At 47.1% G+C, this 15,928-nt stretch overlaps 1 pseudogene; it reads left to right on the forward strand.

The window, feature by feature from the left end:
• Positions 1 to 8,793: 8,793 nt before the first annotated feature.
• Positions 8,794 to 10,340, forward strand: LOC113123238 (uncharacterized; annotated as a pseudogene).
• The last annotated feature ends 5,588 nt before the right edge of the window (positions 10,341 to 15,928 follow it).

Genomic DNA, 15,928 nt, shown 5'->3' on the forward strand with positions numbered 1-15,928 from the left:
CATGACTGAACTCCATGGGAACATAATATGGTTTGAGACCAGCTGCCAAAAGTATTCAGTGTCTTGACAAGTCCTTTCCTTGACAGTAATATGACAAGGGTTACACCATTTCTTGTTCACGAATAGGCCAGTCCTCCACCTTTTGTCTTGCCACTGGCCTCAGCATCTCTGCCTGCATGTATCATGGTGAAGTTAGAAGCACACAGGGATCTTCAATGTTTCGATCCAACCAGGTCTCAGTAAAACACATTAGGTTAACCTCACAAAGTGTCTTACCCAGTGCCTCCAGCTCCTCACTGGAGTTGACATGATGGATGGTAGGAAAGGTTTGTATCTTCATCTCTTAGCCTTTAGTCTAGCACCAGCTCAGCATCCTTGGAGAGACCTCTTCAGATCAGCTGGAATAGGGTGATATACAGGTGCATCTCAATATATTAGAAAATCAGTTGATTTATTTCTGTAATATAATTCAAAAAGTGAAACTCATATATTATTTAGATTCAATACAGACAGACTGATATATTTCAAGATTTTCTTCTAATTTTGAATATTATAACTTACAGCTAATGAAAACCCAAAATTCAGTATCTCAGAAATTTAGAACATTAATTAAGACCAATTTTAAACAAAGGATTTTTAACACGAAATGTTGGAGCTCAGAAATGTTGGACTACTGAGAAGTATGAACATGTACAACAGTCAGTACTTGTTCAGGTCTCCTTTTGCATGAATTACTGTAGCAAGTATTCAATCCAGACTGTTTCATATTGGTCTGTCTGGTTCTTGAATCACTAGTAACTGCTCTGTCTGTCAGCAACTGCTGGTTTGAACCTGTGATGTTGGTTCCAATGTCTTTCTGAGCTGTGATCATGTACTGACCGATGTGGCCTTGTAGCTGTGGTTGGATGTTAGCGTGAACTCGGCATATACAGCCTTACAGGACCACAGGAAGTGTTGACACACTTGGAAACATGTTTGTCAGTAGCTTTGTTGGATCCAGGAACAGGAGCATGGACACACATGGTTTTGAGTTTCCTGGTCAATCCACTACAGCAGCAGAAAAAGGGGTTGGTGGTGGTCAGAGACAGGAATGCAATGGAGTCTGATACAAATACAGGACCTAGCTCCAACCTGGGTTTTGTATTGGACAGAACACATGCTGAGGATCTAGGTAACTGAAGCTGAGACCTGGACTCACATGAGGGTTGAGCTGTATAGACAAATGAAGAAGTAGACTGTGGCTTTGGAGCTGGCTCTAGCATGAGCTGTGATGCTGGAACTGGTGTTCTGCTGGTGTGCTGCTGTGGATCTGTCGCCAGAGGACATGGCAGAGCTGGACTCGAGGTTGATGCTCAAGATCATCATTGCATGAACTCACAGAGCTTTTCTCTGTAGCATGACCTTGGTTTTGTGGTGTTACTGGGGTTGGGATCCTAATGTTTTACAGAGTTGGTAATGGAGTATGCGAGCATGGCTTGACTGGGCTTGGGGCTCTGGAACCAGCCTTGACCTATGGCTTGGGAGTGCTGCATTGCTGGGTTTGGAGGTCAGGAGTGAGGTGTGGCTGGGTCCTGCTCTCGGTGGTGCCTGAGACTGGGTTTGGATGCACTGGGTTTCCTGGTTGTTATGCATGGCTTGGCATTTAGTTCTACATGGTTCAGGAGCTTGGATGCATGGCATTACTTGAACCGGAGCTTGGGTGTGTGATTTAGTTGCACAAACTCACGAACTGAACTAGCACATTGACTGGAATATTCTAAGGACATGTAACCAGACAGACTCTATAAAATCAGCATTGTGAAGAGACCTCATGAAACTGACCTGGAGGGCACCATGGTTGCCACAGATGGTGGCACACCAAGTATTTCTAGAAGGTGAGTCATGGCGCCTGTACTTCTTGTTGTTAAAGAAGTGAGGGCCAAATGATAATCCACCTAACAAGCCTATTCAGGCTAGGGGTGGAGTGAAACCAACCTGGAGGATAAATATAAGATCTCTGACCAATTTCTCTCAGACTGAAGAAGCCTCTTGGTTGAGTAGTGAAATGTTTCTACTCAACAAGAAATCCAGTTGCCATGACTCAGCTTTTAGATAACTTCACCTGGTTGATCTGTGAATCTTCACAGACACACACCAACTATTTGCATTGACCAGGGGTGATTAAAACAAAGTCTGTCCATACAAGACCTGGCAGTTAATCCCTCAGCTGGGGCAGTGGTAGTCTTACTAGTTATGTGAAGCCATAGCAGAACAATACAGAATACCTACCCATACTGTGCTGTGGTTACTGATCCTCCTGTCACCAATGGCACAGTGTTTCCCACAGAGTATAATTTGGCAGGTCTGTATGTGCCCAACATTCTTTACGATCTGTCCAAGAGTACAATGCAATGCGATCAATTAACTGGTAGAGGACAGTTCCCTGCTGATCTGCAGCTTCTGTACTTGTTTATTCTGCTTCCACGAGAGACAAGTACTGAGTAAATGTAAGGGACGCCAGCTGCCATAAGAAGAAGAAAAACAGTACTGAAGGTTACCTAGAAGCTGAATCATGGTAACTGGACTTCTAGTAATTAAGCTGAATTGTTTCACCACTAATCAAGTAGCTTCTTCAGTTCAAGGCTGACGCTGGAAGAAATCTCAAATTCATCTTTCAGGCTGATTTCACTTCACCCCTAGCCTGAATAAGCTCGTTAGGTGAACAATGGAAGTGAGCACAGGTGAAGGTTGTTAGGATCTAATGATCGACTCTTGTCAAACCCCTGATTCACAAACTGGGTCTAGAGTGTGTCCTTCCTGAAGGGACATGTGATGAGTTCCTGAACTTCCTGGCAATGGGTGAAAGGGCCACCTGGTAGATCAGGCTGTGTCTGAGCCCCACACCTTATAGTAAAGGATGCTTATCCACTTGAACATTGGTTCTATGATCACCTTCTCAAACCATCTACTTTCTCAATACAAATATTTGAATATTGTCTTGTTGGCTTGACGGATGTAACTTTAGCATAAATAAATGAATCAACAAACCCTAAACATACAAAGGAAAGAATAGAACTGGAGTCCTACAATTAACATAGCTAATAGTGAAAACTGACCAAACCTGACCCTGAGCATAAATGAATTTAACCAGAAATGCTGACCTGAAACTGTACTGGGAGAAGTGTCCACACATGGATCCTGTAGGAATTATATAAACTTTTGGCCAATGAAGAGTTGTTTCAGAGAGCGAGGGAGTTGGTGTCCACCAGAGAGAAAGGCAGGAGAGGAGATAAAGGAGCTGTCAGACAGAGCTGTGGTCAGAAAGCTGTCTGAGCTCTGCAGCTTCTCCTCTGATGATGGAAGAAGCTGAACTCTGCTTCCCAGAGCTCCTCAACACCTCCTGCAGGAGGCCACCACTTCCTCAGTCGGAGGAGGTGTTGGTTTACAGCCTGATGTTCCTCTTCTCTCTGCTCACTGCCGTTCTCAACCTGCTGGTCATTATCTCCATCTCCCACTACAGGCACTGACAAACCTCTGCATTATTTCATGTTGTGATTGATCAGTCAGATCATGGGAAATGATGTTCAGGATTCATTTCAGAGCTTGTGTTGTGTGTGAGCTTTGGTAAAAAATACAGTTGGAAAAGACTTGTAGTAGCTGAGAATGTCAACATTTCTCACAGTCTGTCAAATCTAATTTGTGCACAAATTGTGTTTGACATTCTCAGTTCTTTTTTAGAACTACAAATCTTTTCTCCACATCTACAAACTTGGATTTCTCCTTGTTTCTCAGGTGAACAGAGGCTGCTCTAACCCACAGGCTTTGAAATACTGAATTACTGTTGGTTATGTCCAAATGTTTATAGAAATATGTTGATGGTCCAGTTACACAAAGACAAAAGTGATTTTCTAACCATCTGAGAACGAGCTCAGAGCTGTGTGAAACCTTGAAGTTACAAGTATGAATGATGTCCCTGTTTTTACAGCTGAAATCTGGACCAGTATTTGTTTGTGAAGCTTGGATGTGTAACTTCAGTGTCCACACAGTGTGGGAACACGGAACTAGTTTTCTACTTTGAATCTGTACTTTGATATTCCATTTTTCTCACAGGTGTTTTTGTGGAACCTCCCATTTGAAATAGTTGTAGTTTCTGAACATCATTTCCCAAACTCCCAGCCTGATCTGAGCACACAGCAGTGGCTTCAGTCTCCTTGTATTTTGATAGACTGAGGTTTTGAATGATTCTTCCTGCTCTTGTTGCACAGCAGCTGCTGTTTCTGATTATACTGTTGATGATACACAGAGATGATGTCCTCTTGTTGCAGGCAGCTCCACTCCCCCACAAACCTCATCATTCTGTCTCTGGCCATGTCAGACTTCATCATGGGTTTCCTGGTGATGCCGATTGAAATCCTCATGATGTGGACCTGCTGGGTCTTGGGAGACCTCATGTGCTCTCTGTACTTCTTGCTCCCTGTTACAGTTACATCTGCTACTGTTGAAAACATTGTGCTGATATCAATCGACCGTTATGTGGCAATTTGTGACCCCCTGCATTACCCGACCAGAATCACTGAAAGAACAATCACCATCGGTATTTGTGTGTGTTGGGTCTGTTCAGTTTTCTTCAGTGTTTTCTATTTATATGATTCTCTCACACAACCAGGCATTTATAATTCCTGTCATGGGGATTGTGCGATTAAGTTTGTTGCTGTTGTGGAACTTGTTTTCACCTTTGTTATTCCCTTCTCAGTCATCATAATTCTGTATACGAGAGTGTTTATAGTGGCGGTGTCTCAGGCTCGTGCCATGCGCTCTCATGTTGCAGCTAAACTCCAGGTTTCAGGAACTCGGATGATAAATAAGTCTGAGTTGAAAGCAGCCAGGACTCTGGGTATTGTTGTAGTTGTGTTTGTGCTCTGCTACTCTCCATTTTATTGTGTTTGTATGACTGGAACTGACATCATGGTCGGTTCTAAGATTGAGGCCTTTCTGAGCTTCCTAATATTCATTAACTCTGGTCTGAACCCTCTGATCTATGCCCTGTTCTACCCCTGGTTTAGAAAAGCTATGAAACACATAATCACTCTTCAGATACTGAAGCCTGGCTCCCGTGAGGCCAACATGCTGTAGACACTGTGATGTAATTAAAATGAGCCTTTTTCCTTTTGGATAATTGAGGCTTTTTGTATCAGTAAGAAGTAGAATGTGTGTTTTCAGGAGAAAAGGAGTGTGAACAGCTGCTGCAGATTCATAACAAGATGTTTCATTGTTACACAATTCAAAGGCTTCAGGATCCACATTAGAACGTACTCATTAATCTTTATGATGACAGAGCATTGATAACCAAGTCATCCAAAGTTTTCCTGCAGGTGAACTCCATGTGAACAGTTTAATAAACATCACAGTTACTTCATACATGAACTGGTTCCAGTACCATCTGACCAACATCTGAAAGCAGAACATGTGAAGCAGCAGTTAATTTGAACCTCACCTTCACCCTGACCCTAACCAGACATGTCTTATGGCACCTAACCTGACTACATACCTCCCCTGTAACCTCAGTCTAATCCAACAGTCCTGTAATTAATCACCCTCCATGAAGGTGATGCTGTTCAGTTTGTGTTCAGGCTGTTTCAGAGCTGCTGATTCACCTGGAGGATCATGTCAGAGGATGGAGTTTGTGCTGCTGTTGAACTCTGTTCTCTGTTATACTCTGTTAAAATCAAAACCCAGGAAGTCCAAACCTTCACTGATCACATCAATGCAGTAGACGCAAACATCAAATTCACCAGAGAGGACAGCAAAGAGAACAGACTAGCCTTCTTGGACTGTGAGGTCATCACTGGGTCTGATGGGAACTTAGAGATAGAAGTATACAGGAAACCCACTCACACAGACCAATACCTTCTGTTTGACTCCCATCACCCACTGCAACACAAACTGGGAGTCATCAAGACCTTACACCACAGAGCTAACAACATCCCTACCTCTATGGAGGCCAAGAGAAAGGAGGACACTCACTTGAAGACAGCCCTCAAAACCTGTCGCTACCTCAAGTGGGCTTTTAACAAGGCAACATCCACATCAGGCAGAAAAACAAGAGACACAACTGAGCCTCAGGACCCACAGAGGAAGAACCTGGTCATCCCATATGTAGCAGGGGTTTCTGAAAGGCTTAAACAGATCTTTAGCAAACATCAGATACCAGTCCACTTCAAACCCACCAACTCACTGAGACAGAGACTGGTTCACCCGAAAGACCAGATTCCATAACAAAAGAGGAGCAATGTGGTGTATGCTGTCCAGTATAAGGAAGAATGTTCAGAACTCTACATTGGAGAAACCAAACAACCACTCAGCAGGAGGATGACCCAGCACAGGAGGAGCAGCTCCTCAGGACCACAGTCAGCTGTGCACCTCCATTTAGAGGAATCAGGACACTCTTTTGAAGACAGTGAAGTACACATTTTGGACAGAGAAGATAGATCGTTTGAAAGAGGAGTCAGAAAAGCTATCCAAGTCCAAGTGGAGAAACCCTCTCTCAACAGAGGTGGAGGACTCAGACATAATCTGTCTTCAATCTACCAGGCTGCTCTTTCAACTGTTCCCAGGAAATAAAGGAACAAACCCAATGTTTCTCAGGAATGTCAGACTCTGCAGGTTCTACAGACTGTTGGGGAATCAGAATGAGACCTTAACGACCCTCTTCTGAGCTCCCCCTTTGTTCACTTAATGAACCTAGTCAGACCAGGTGTGAAGTGAAACCAACTCAGGGGCATGGACTAACGACTCTCACCTGTTTTGCTTAGATCACTTAGTGAGCCTTTTGGGCCCAAGGTGGAGTGAAACGAACCTGGGTAATATATTTGGAGGTTCCCCTTCATAGCATTCGTTTCGTGTCTCACTATGGGAACGCCTCCAGCGTGACCTCATCAGAAGCTTCAATACCACTACGCCAGCCTGGGGGCTGGCACTAGTGACAACTGTGTCTCCCCCTGTATAATAGGCCGACATAGCGTCAGTCGTCATTCAAAAACCTCTTCTCGCTTCTCACAGAAGCCTGCAGACAACTGTGCTATCGGCACTAAAGCTAAACTGTCCACAAATTCGAGTGAAAACTCAGTCACCGGGTGCTTTGTGCTCTACAGTACGGTTGTTCTGTAGCTGACGAGCAGTATCGACACTATTCGACAGCTGACCGGTGACAGTAGCAATACTTCAATACTTCCACCACTTGTAGTAGCGATACTTCAAGAATAGCCGAAGTGGAAATACTTTGACCACCACCGGTGGTGTTAGCGGTATCTGCTGGTAGCAATAACCACACGCTAACAACACCCCACACAAGGTAGCAATACCTAAGGGAAGTAGCTCTACTTTCCCTACACTAGCCGTGAGAAAAGCATTTTCCCTGGCCCCGACAGCTGCACAAGCTGCTCGGCTAACTCATGGAGCTGCTAGTGTCCCCTCTGCTAGTCATGGCCATGGCTAACAAACCCGGTGAAACTGGGAAAAGCCCGAAGCTCTGCCCCTGCGGCAATAAGATATCTTGCTGGGACACTCACCCGGTGTCTGCAGCGTGTCTGGGCTTACCCCACACTCAGGCCGCTTTATCCTCCACCGACGGATGTATCCATTGCGCTGCCCTCCCACGCAAGCTGCTCCACCTTCAGCTAGCCCACCAGGTAGCCTGGGCGGCGGCGATCCTATGCTGTCGGAGGTAGCCCCGCTGCGAGGCGAGTGGGTCGTGTCTGAGGTGGAGGGTCCCGTACACTCCCCGGGACCCACCTTCAGCCAAAGACGTCTCTGTCGTCCTCGGCTCCATCTCTCCCTCACAGGGCAGACCGCTTTCAGTCCAGCCTCACTGAAAAGTGCTACAAGGCGGCCACTCTGTCGGCAAGAGCCCTAAATGTTTCTTCGATGTTGATGGCTTACCAAGCGGAGTTAGAAGAAGACATGACGGCTAAACTAGAAAAGCCCTGTGTGAGGAAATCTGCGTCATAACAGACCATGTCCTCCGCCTCTATAAGGTGGTTCTCCAGGAAAGGGCGCGCTGGCTCGGGCTCACCAACCTCACGACCAAGGAGAAAGAGGAAATCCTCGACACTCCGGTCGTTCCCAGTGGTCTCTTAGGAGCGGCTCTCGCCTCCATGCAGAAGAGATGTGAGGAGAAAAAGAGAGATGACGAGGCGCTGAAGCTCTGTCTGCCGAGGAAGGCTCCCATCGTTCCAGGCACATCACGCCAGTCATATGCGCAGCCAAAGTGTCCAAAACACAGGGAGCCCCACAAGCCCCCAGAGGTGCAGCTAACCCGTGGGCAAAGAAGCAGCCTCCACAGACCAGGCCTCACACCGCTCCACCGCCTCCCCCCTGCCACCGCGACGGTGAGGAAGAAGAAGTGGCAGGCCTGACAGCTTCCCCACCGAGCGAGCCCCCCCCCCGCGGGCCGCTCTGCCCAATGGTTTCGTTCCAGAGCGAGTTTGGCGAGACCGGTTCCACACAGAGTGCAGTCCCCGAGCCGGCATTCATGTTCGGATGCCCGCCAGAGGGACACTCAGACAATGTTCTCAGTGTATCAAAAATTAAAAAGTTTATCAAAAAAGATATGTTGAAAGACAAATCAATCCTTTCTGCTATAACACAGCCCGCGGAGGTCACTATCCCCGCGGGCTGTGGCACACACAGCCCGGGTGTGTCCGCGCCATGTGCCGGAGATGCCAAGGTGCATAGGTGGTGTGACGGCACCCTCCGGTTGAGGTGCGCTGTACACACCGCCTGACAGGGGGACCGGTCAGTCTGCTCTCCCTGCAAATGGGGAACTGGACTGCCTGCACTCGATCGAAATGGGTGCTAAGAACAATAGAAAAGGGCTACAGACGGCAGTTCAAAGTCGTTCGGCCTCGTTTCAAAGGCTTAATCTACTCCCATGCTCAGGGCGAGTCCGCAAACATTCTCTTGGAGGAAATTTCCTCTTTGAGACAGAAAGGGGCTATAAGAGTAGTTCCTCCTGAGCAGACCCGCAGCGGTTTCTACTCGAGGTATTTCCTGGTTCCAAAAAAAGGGGGGAAAGGGATGAGAGCCATTCTGGACCTCCATGCCCTGAACCACCATCTAAGGAAATACAGTTTCAGGATGCTGACTCATGCCTTTCTGCTACGATTTCTTCGAGCAGGCGACTGGTTCACTTCATTAGATTTGAAGGATGCCTACTTCCACATTCTGGTGTATCCCCCACACTGGAAATATCTTCGGTTCGCTTTCCAAGGGACAGTGTACGAGTTCGTGGTGCTGTCTTTTGGGCTGTCTCTGAGCCCGAGGGTATTTGTGAAATGCACCGAGGCAGCAGTAGCCCCGCTCAGAGATAGGGGTATTCGAGTAGCCACGTACATCGACGACTGGCTAGTCGCGGCCCCCACCTGCGAAGAAGTGGCCCGTCACACACATGTTCTTGTAAAACATCTAGTGAGCCTGGGTTTCAAGCTGAATATAGAAAAGATCCATGGGTCCCATCTTAACCAGGAAGGTGATCTCTACAGATGCCTCCCTTGTAGGCCGGGGTGCCACACATGAAGGGAGGAAAGTGAATGGGAGGTGGGGCCCTCATATGAGCCACATCCATTTAAACTGTCTGGAGCTGATGGCTGTCCACCTAGCTCTGAGACATTTCCTTCCCTGGCTGCGAGGTCATCACATTTTAGAGAGAACTGACAACTCCACTGTGGTGGCTTATATCAACAGACAAGGGGGGCTGAGATCCCCAAGGTTGCACACACTAGCACACAGACTGATAGTCAGGAGCAGTGTACACTTCAAGTCACTCTCAAGTCATGAGAGCTACTCATGTGCCAGGTGTACTGAACTACAGGGCGGACCTGCTGTCCAGGGGAAACCCACTCCATGCAGACTGGAAGCTCCATCCAGGAGTGGTGGAGCAGATTTGGCAGCAGTTCGAATGGGCAACAGTGGACGTCTATGCGTCAGTGGAGAATGCCCAATGTCCTCTGTTCTTCTCCCTGCACGATCAGAGGGCCCCACTGGGAGTGGATGCTCTGGCTCACGAGTGGCCATTCACCCTCCTCTATGCATTTCCCCCTTTAGCTCTCATCCCCCCAACTCTGGCCAGAGTGAGGGAGAAGGTTCTATCCATGATCCTAGTGGCACCGTATTGGCCAGGGAAACACTGGATGGCAGAGATTTTTCAGCTGCTGGTGGACCCTCCTTGGCGACTGCCATTACGCAGGGACCTTTTATCCCAGGCGCGGGGGGAAGTGTTTCACCCCCACCCAGGAAGGCTAGGTCTATGGGCCTGGCCTGTGAGCGGCTCAACCTGGACACGGTGGGACTCCCTAGCAGCGTAATTGAAACTATGCAGTATGCTAGAGCCTCTTCAACTAGGACGTTGTACGGGCTTAAGTGGCAGGTGTTTGAGAGCTGGTGCTCGGAATCATGGGCCATTCCCGTTCAGTGTTCTGTGGCAATTGTCCTATCATTTCCGCATAATCTGATTGAGAAAGGAAAATCCTCCTCAACCATTAAGGTGTACCTGGCCGCAATTTCTGCCTGCCATGTTGGGTTTGCTGGGAAGACAGTAGGCCAACATCCTCTAGTGCGCCAGTTCATGAGGGGTGCACGTTGTAAGTTGCCAGTGTCTAGGCCTCTAACCCCGCTTTGGGACCTTCCCACTGTATTAGAGGCTCTTTCATGTCCACCTTTTGAACCCTTGGGTCAGATGGAACTAAAGGTGCTGTCATTAAATACAGCCCTGCTATTGGCTCTGGTTTCAGCCAAGCGCGTGAGTGAAATTCACGCGTTGTCTGTGCATCAGGGGTGTATCCAATTCTCTCCAGGGGATATAAGTTTCAGCATGCAACCTAACCCAGGCTTTGTCCCTAAGGTTGTGGGGTCATGCTCTCCAATAGATTTGGTGGCCTTCCATCCACCGCCTTTCTCCTCGGAGGAGCACCGGTGTCTGCATTCTCTGTGTGTAGTCCGTGCCCTGCGGATCTATATGGACAGGACTCTGGGTTTCAGGCGAAGTGATCAGTTGTTTGTGTCCTGGGCAAAGCCACATGTGGGGAAGCCTGTCTCAAAACAGCGTCTTTCCCACTGGATTGTGGGTGCTATAGCTCTAGCTTACACTAGCAAAGGTCTCCAGCCTCCCCCTGGTCTACGGGCTCACTCCACCAGGGGTCTGGCGACCTCCTGGACTCTTTTTAAAGGAATCTCTATTCAGGAACTGTGTGCCGCTGCATGTTGGGCTTCGCCCCACACTTTTGCGCGGTTTTATAAATTGGATGTTACAGCTCCTACCCTAGCACACTCTGTCCTTGGTGTGGGGACTTCACAGAGTGCAGCCCCCTCCATGTGATGCACCACTAGGGACAGTTGTCTTTCTTACAGGCATCTGGCAATCTGGGAGTTGGTATATCTCCCATAATGAGACATGAAATGAAAGAGAACTTGAGGTTATGGCTATAACCCCAGTTCTCTGATTAGCATGAGTGAGTGTCTCACCAGACCACCCTCCTTGCGATGGAAGTGAGGAAGAGGTGAGCTTGTTTGAATGACGACTGATGCTATTTCAGCCTATTATATAGGGGGAGGGTCCCCACCCCTCGTGACATAGTCGTCACTAGTGCCAGCCCCCAGGCTGACGTAGTGGTATTGGTATTTACAGTCATTTTGTCCAGTAGTCATTAGCATTAGATGAGACTCTGGCCTCAATTGAAGTTAATTGTATGGCTGAAAAAGTAAAAGCGTTAAACTCTAACTTCTAGTGTAACAAGTGAAAATACCACCCACAACAAAGAGTTGTACTGCAGCATCCAAAGTGCAGGTAATAAAGTCTGCAGCTGAAACACAGTTTGCAGTGAGTGTTGACATTCAGACTGAGAGAGGAGGAGGAGACGCTGCTTCAGCTTCCCCTGATTCTTTACTTGACATGGAGGAATGATTATAGTACTGCACTGCTGCTTGTTGTCATGCCTAGCCTACATACCTGGAGAAAACCAGGGAGAACATGCAAAATCCACACAGAAAGGCTCCTGCTGGATTTTGAACCAGGAATCTTCGTGCTGTGAGGCAACAGTGCTAACCACTATTTTTGTAGTTCCATTGATGTTTTGTTTGTAGTTGTGTTGTTGTAATGCTGTAATGTTCACCTTTAAAAGAAGACTGTTCTCCATCATTTCTGTCAGGAAAGCAGCTTAGTGGAAGCTAACAGCTGATATCTGGGTGAAACTCTCAGAGGAAGGTGTAGGTTTACAAATGAAACAGTCTGAAGGAGCTGAAGGAGTTTTGTGTTTTCTCTTCAGTCCAGAGTCCTGAGCAGCAGCAGCCACAGCAGTCAGTCTCTGTGTCACATCAGACAGCGTCCTCAGTCTGGACCTGACCTTCCTGCTGTCGGTCCTGTCTCACACTGAGAGCACCCTTCAGTGGAGACATGAGGAACTGCAGGTTAGTCCCATACAGCAGTTTCTACTGCAGCTCAGAGGTCACAAAGGAGTTAAAAATCTTTATCAACAAAGGGGATGCTGGGAGGTGATAGAGACTATGGGGTGAAGAATGTGGGAACAAAGGAATCCTGAGCTTCAGAGGGGAATTTTTATTTAAATCTCTAAATGTGGATTTTCCTGTGCTATCTCACTCTTCCACTGACATCACGGCAGTGAAACATTGCAGTGCAGGAAATTAATGAATCTGAGTCAGACCATCAGTCTTTCTATGTCCAGTAACACTAAAGGTTTTAATTATGTGGTGCTGTCTGTTTTCTCAGTGATAAAAAACTTGTCTGATACAGTCGGTTCATCGGAGACAAAACTGTTTTCTCAGAGATAAACAACTTGTCTGATACAGTCGGTTCATCGGAGACAAAACTGTTTTCTCAGATGAACAACTTGTCTGATACAGTCGGTTCATCGGAGACAAAACTGTTTTCTCAGATAAACAACTTGTCTGTAGTCATCAACAGCTCCACACCAAACCTCATGTGCATAAACACACAGTGTGATTGACCTGGTTCACACGTAGTTTTCCTCTGGGCACTGAACAGCCCATTAGCTGCTGCTGATGACTGTGTGCTGGTGTCTTTGTGACTGGAGTCCATTAACACCTGCTCACTTTAGTGTCACATGAAGACACGACTGCAGTCAGAGGTGTTAACAGCTAATGAGCTTCAACATAAACACATGGTGCATTAGGGACAAGAGAGTCATCAAAGAGTTTTCCTGTTTTTTGGGCAGTTTGGCAAACTTGGACACACACACACAACAAGCAGTTAAATTTATGTAAATCAGAAGTTATTATATTTCACTTTCTCAAACTGTTAAGAAGTCACACGTGTTGTCCAGTCATACTTTCTGTAGCCGAGGAGCATTTCAAACATTTGGCCCTTCAAAAATAAACTCAGCTTATTGATGCTGAGGGTGAGTGCTTTTATTAGATCTAAGTTCACTTGAGTTACAGGCGGTGTCCCCTATGCCAACTACTTATTTCTGTTTTCTTATCTCTTCCTTAACCCTATTTGCTTCATCTAGAACTCTGATTGGTTGTGGTTAAGTATTGAGATGGCGGCATTGATGGCTGCCTCAGTTGTGTGTTCTCTGTTTTGTTTTTTTTTCTTTCGTTTTTCTGCAACTCATCTCACGTCACCTCTACCAGCGAGGGTTGGAGGAGCAGCTCATTTCTGTGCCAAATATGACTTTTCACTTTTTGCTGCTCTGCTTCATTGAGACTTGGCTCAGTGGCTCCAACACTACACTACAGATACTGTTTTTTCTCGCTCCAGGATGGACTGAGTCCCAGTCCCCAAGGAAAAGTTGTAGCACAGTCAGGTGTATGTAGAGGCCAGACTGTGGGGGGTAATGTATGTATGTACATTCTGCCAAGGCCCGTGTCAGTGCAGCAGTACAACACCTGGCTTATCAGATGACATGGGTGGAACAAAAACTCCCAGACTCCCTGCTCATTGCCTTAGGGCAGGGTCTCTAACTCCAGTCCTCAGGGCCCACCACTGTCCTGATTCTTTTCCAACTCGCCCTGCCCTACCCACTGCTGATTACTTGGATCAGGTGTCTTCAGCCAATCAGAAGCTGCAAGGGCAGGGCGAGTTGGAAAAGAATCAGGATAGTGGTGGGCCATGAGGACTGGAGTTAGAGACCCCTGTCTTAGGGGGATTTAACAGAGCAAACCTCACCCATGAACTGCCCAAATACAAACTGCACATCATTTGTCCCTCCAGGGACAACAACACATTGGACCACTGCTGCTCAGTAATAAGGGACGCCTCTTGCTCTGTCCTAGTGTCACTCTCTGGGTCTCTCCGACCACTGTTTGATCCACCTGATACCAACCTACAGGCAGAAACTTAAAGCTGCCAAGCCTGTGGTTAAAACCCTGACACGGTGACATCGAACATCAACTTTTGTGGAGCAACGTGTGCCCACAAAGACATTTTAAACAACAATAACAAACCATGGTTCACCATAAAACTCAGGCAGCTTCATCGTGCTGCGGAGGAGGCCTATAGGAGGGGGGACAGGACTCTCTACAACCAGGTCAGGAACACACTGAACAAGGAAATCAGGGTAGCTAAGAGGAGCTACAGCAAAAAGCTGAAAATCCTGTTTTTAGCCAATGACCTTGTGTTAGTGTAGAGATCCCTACAGGACATCACTGGTTACAGGAGACCATCCCATAATGCCGAGGAGAACAAAAGACTGGCAGACGATCTGAATAAGTTTTACCGTGCGAGAAGCAACACCCCTCACCCCTGGAGGTCTGTAAAGTGGAAGTGCATGTTGTTTTTCAGGGACTAAAGATCAGAAAAGTTCCAGGTCCAGATGGTGTGACCCCCTCCTGTCTGAAAGTCTGTGCTGACCTGCTGGCCCCTTATCTCTAACACATCACTGGAACTGTGTGCAGTCCTCTCTGCTTCAAACGCATACAGACCCTGACCCTGACAAATGGGGTCATGGAGTCCTTTGAGAGACTCGTGCTGAGCCACCTGAAAGACGAGGTCTGTTAGGGCAAACAGGTCAGTGGAGAATTCAGTCAACATGGAACTGCAGTACATCTTGCACCAAACCATCATCCCAGACCTCCTCTGGTACAAACTGACCCAGTTCACTGTGCCAGCCTCCACCGCTCAATGGATAACCAGCTTTCTGACAGACAGGAGGCAGCAGGTGAGGCTGGGAGAACCACATCCAGCACCCGGTCAATCACCCAATCAGATGGCATCCTCAGGTTGTATTATTGCTAACTAATGTGTGAATAATGCCAACGTCCTATTTTATACACTCAGTCCTCAGATAAACAGAAACACTCTATCCTCTCCCAGTCTGTATTATGACAGACATACCCAGAGCTCGTTTTTCAGTGTTTGTGAATTTAATATTTGTGCTCACGGATTATGTGCAGTTCTGTATTTTTCACCGTGTTTTTGCACCCTCTAGTGGTGGAGACGGTGGAGAAATTACTGCAGAAACTTTGGTAATATCCTGACATGCCAGTAAACATGGAGTTTGAAGTAGGAAACATTGTCATGGCTGAAATGTTTGCTTCCTGAAGTCATGCTTTTCCCTGTCTTACTTCCTAAATGAGTAGCAGTCATTTAAGCACATTGTCACGTTCAGCATTGTCATGTTTCTATAATGATATGCTGCCCTGAGTTAGCAGGTTCAGAGGTTTAGTCTTTATTCATACACTGAGAAGAGAAACCTCAATTGGTGTAATCTTAAACGATGAGCAGGGAACAGGATGACAGTTGTAGACTGGCAGCCGAGGTGAGTGGGCTGGCTGGCGTCTAGCGTGGTGGCTGTGACGAGAGTGAGGAGAGCAGTCAGCACAGGCTGAAGAGATGAGGGACTCTGTAGGCAACAACAAGGAACACAGGCAGGTGATGGAAGGAATCAGGAGTCTTTAGCAGAACAGAAGATATTCAGGA

This window comes from Mastacembelus armatus, chromosome 21 (assembly GCF_900324485.2).
Source record: "Mastacembelus armatus chromosome 21, fMasArm1.2, whole genome shotgun sequence".
NCBI classification, from domain to species: domain Eukaryota; kingdom Metazoa; phylum Chordata; class Actinopteri; order Synbranchiformes; family Mastacembelidae; genus Mastacembelus; species Mastacembelus armatus.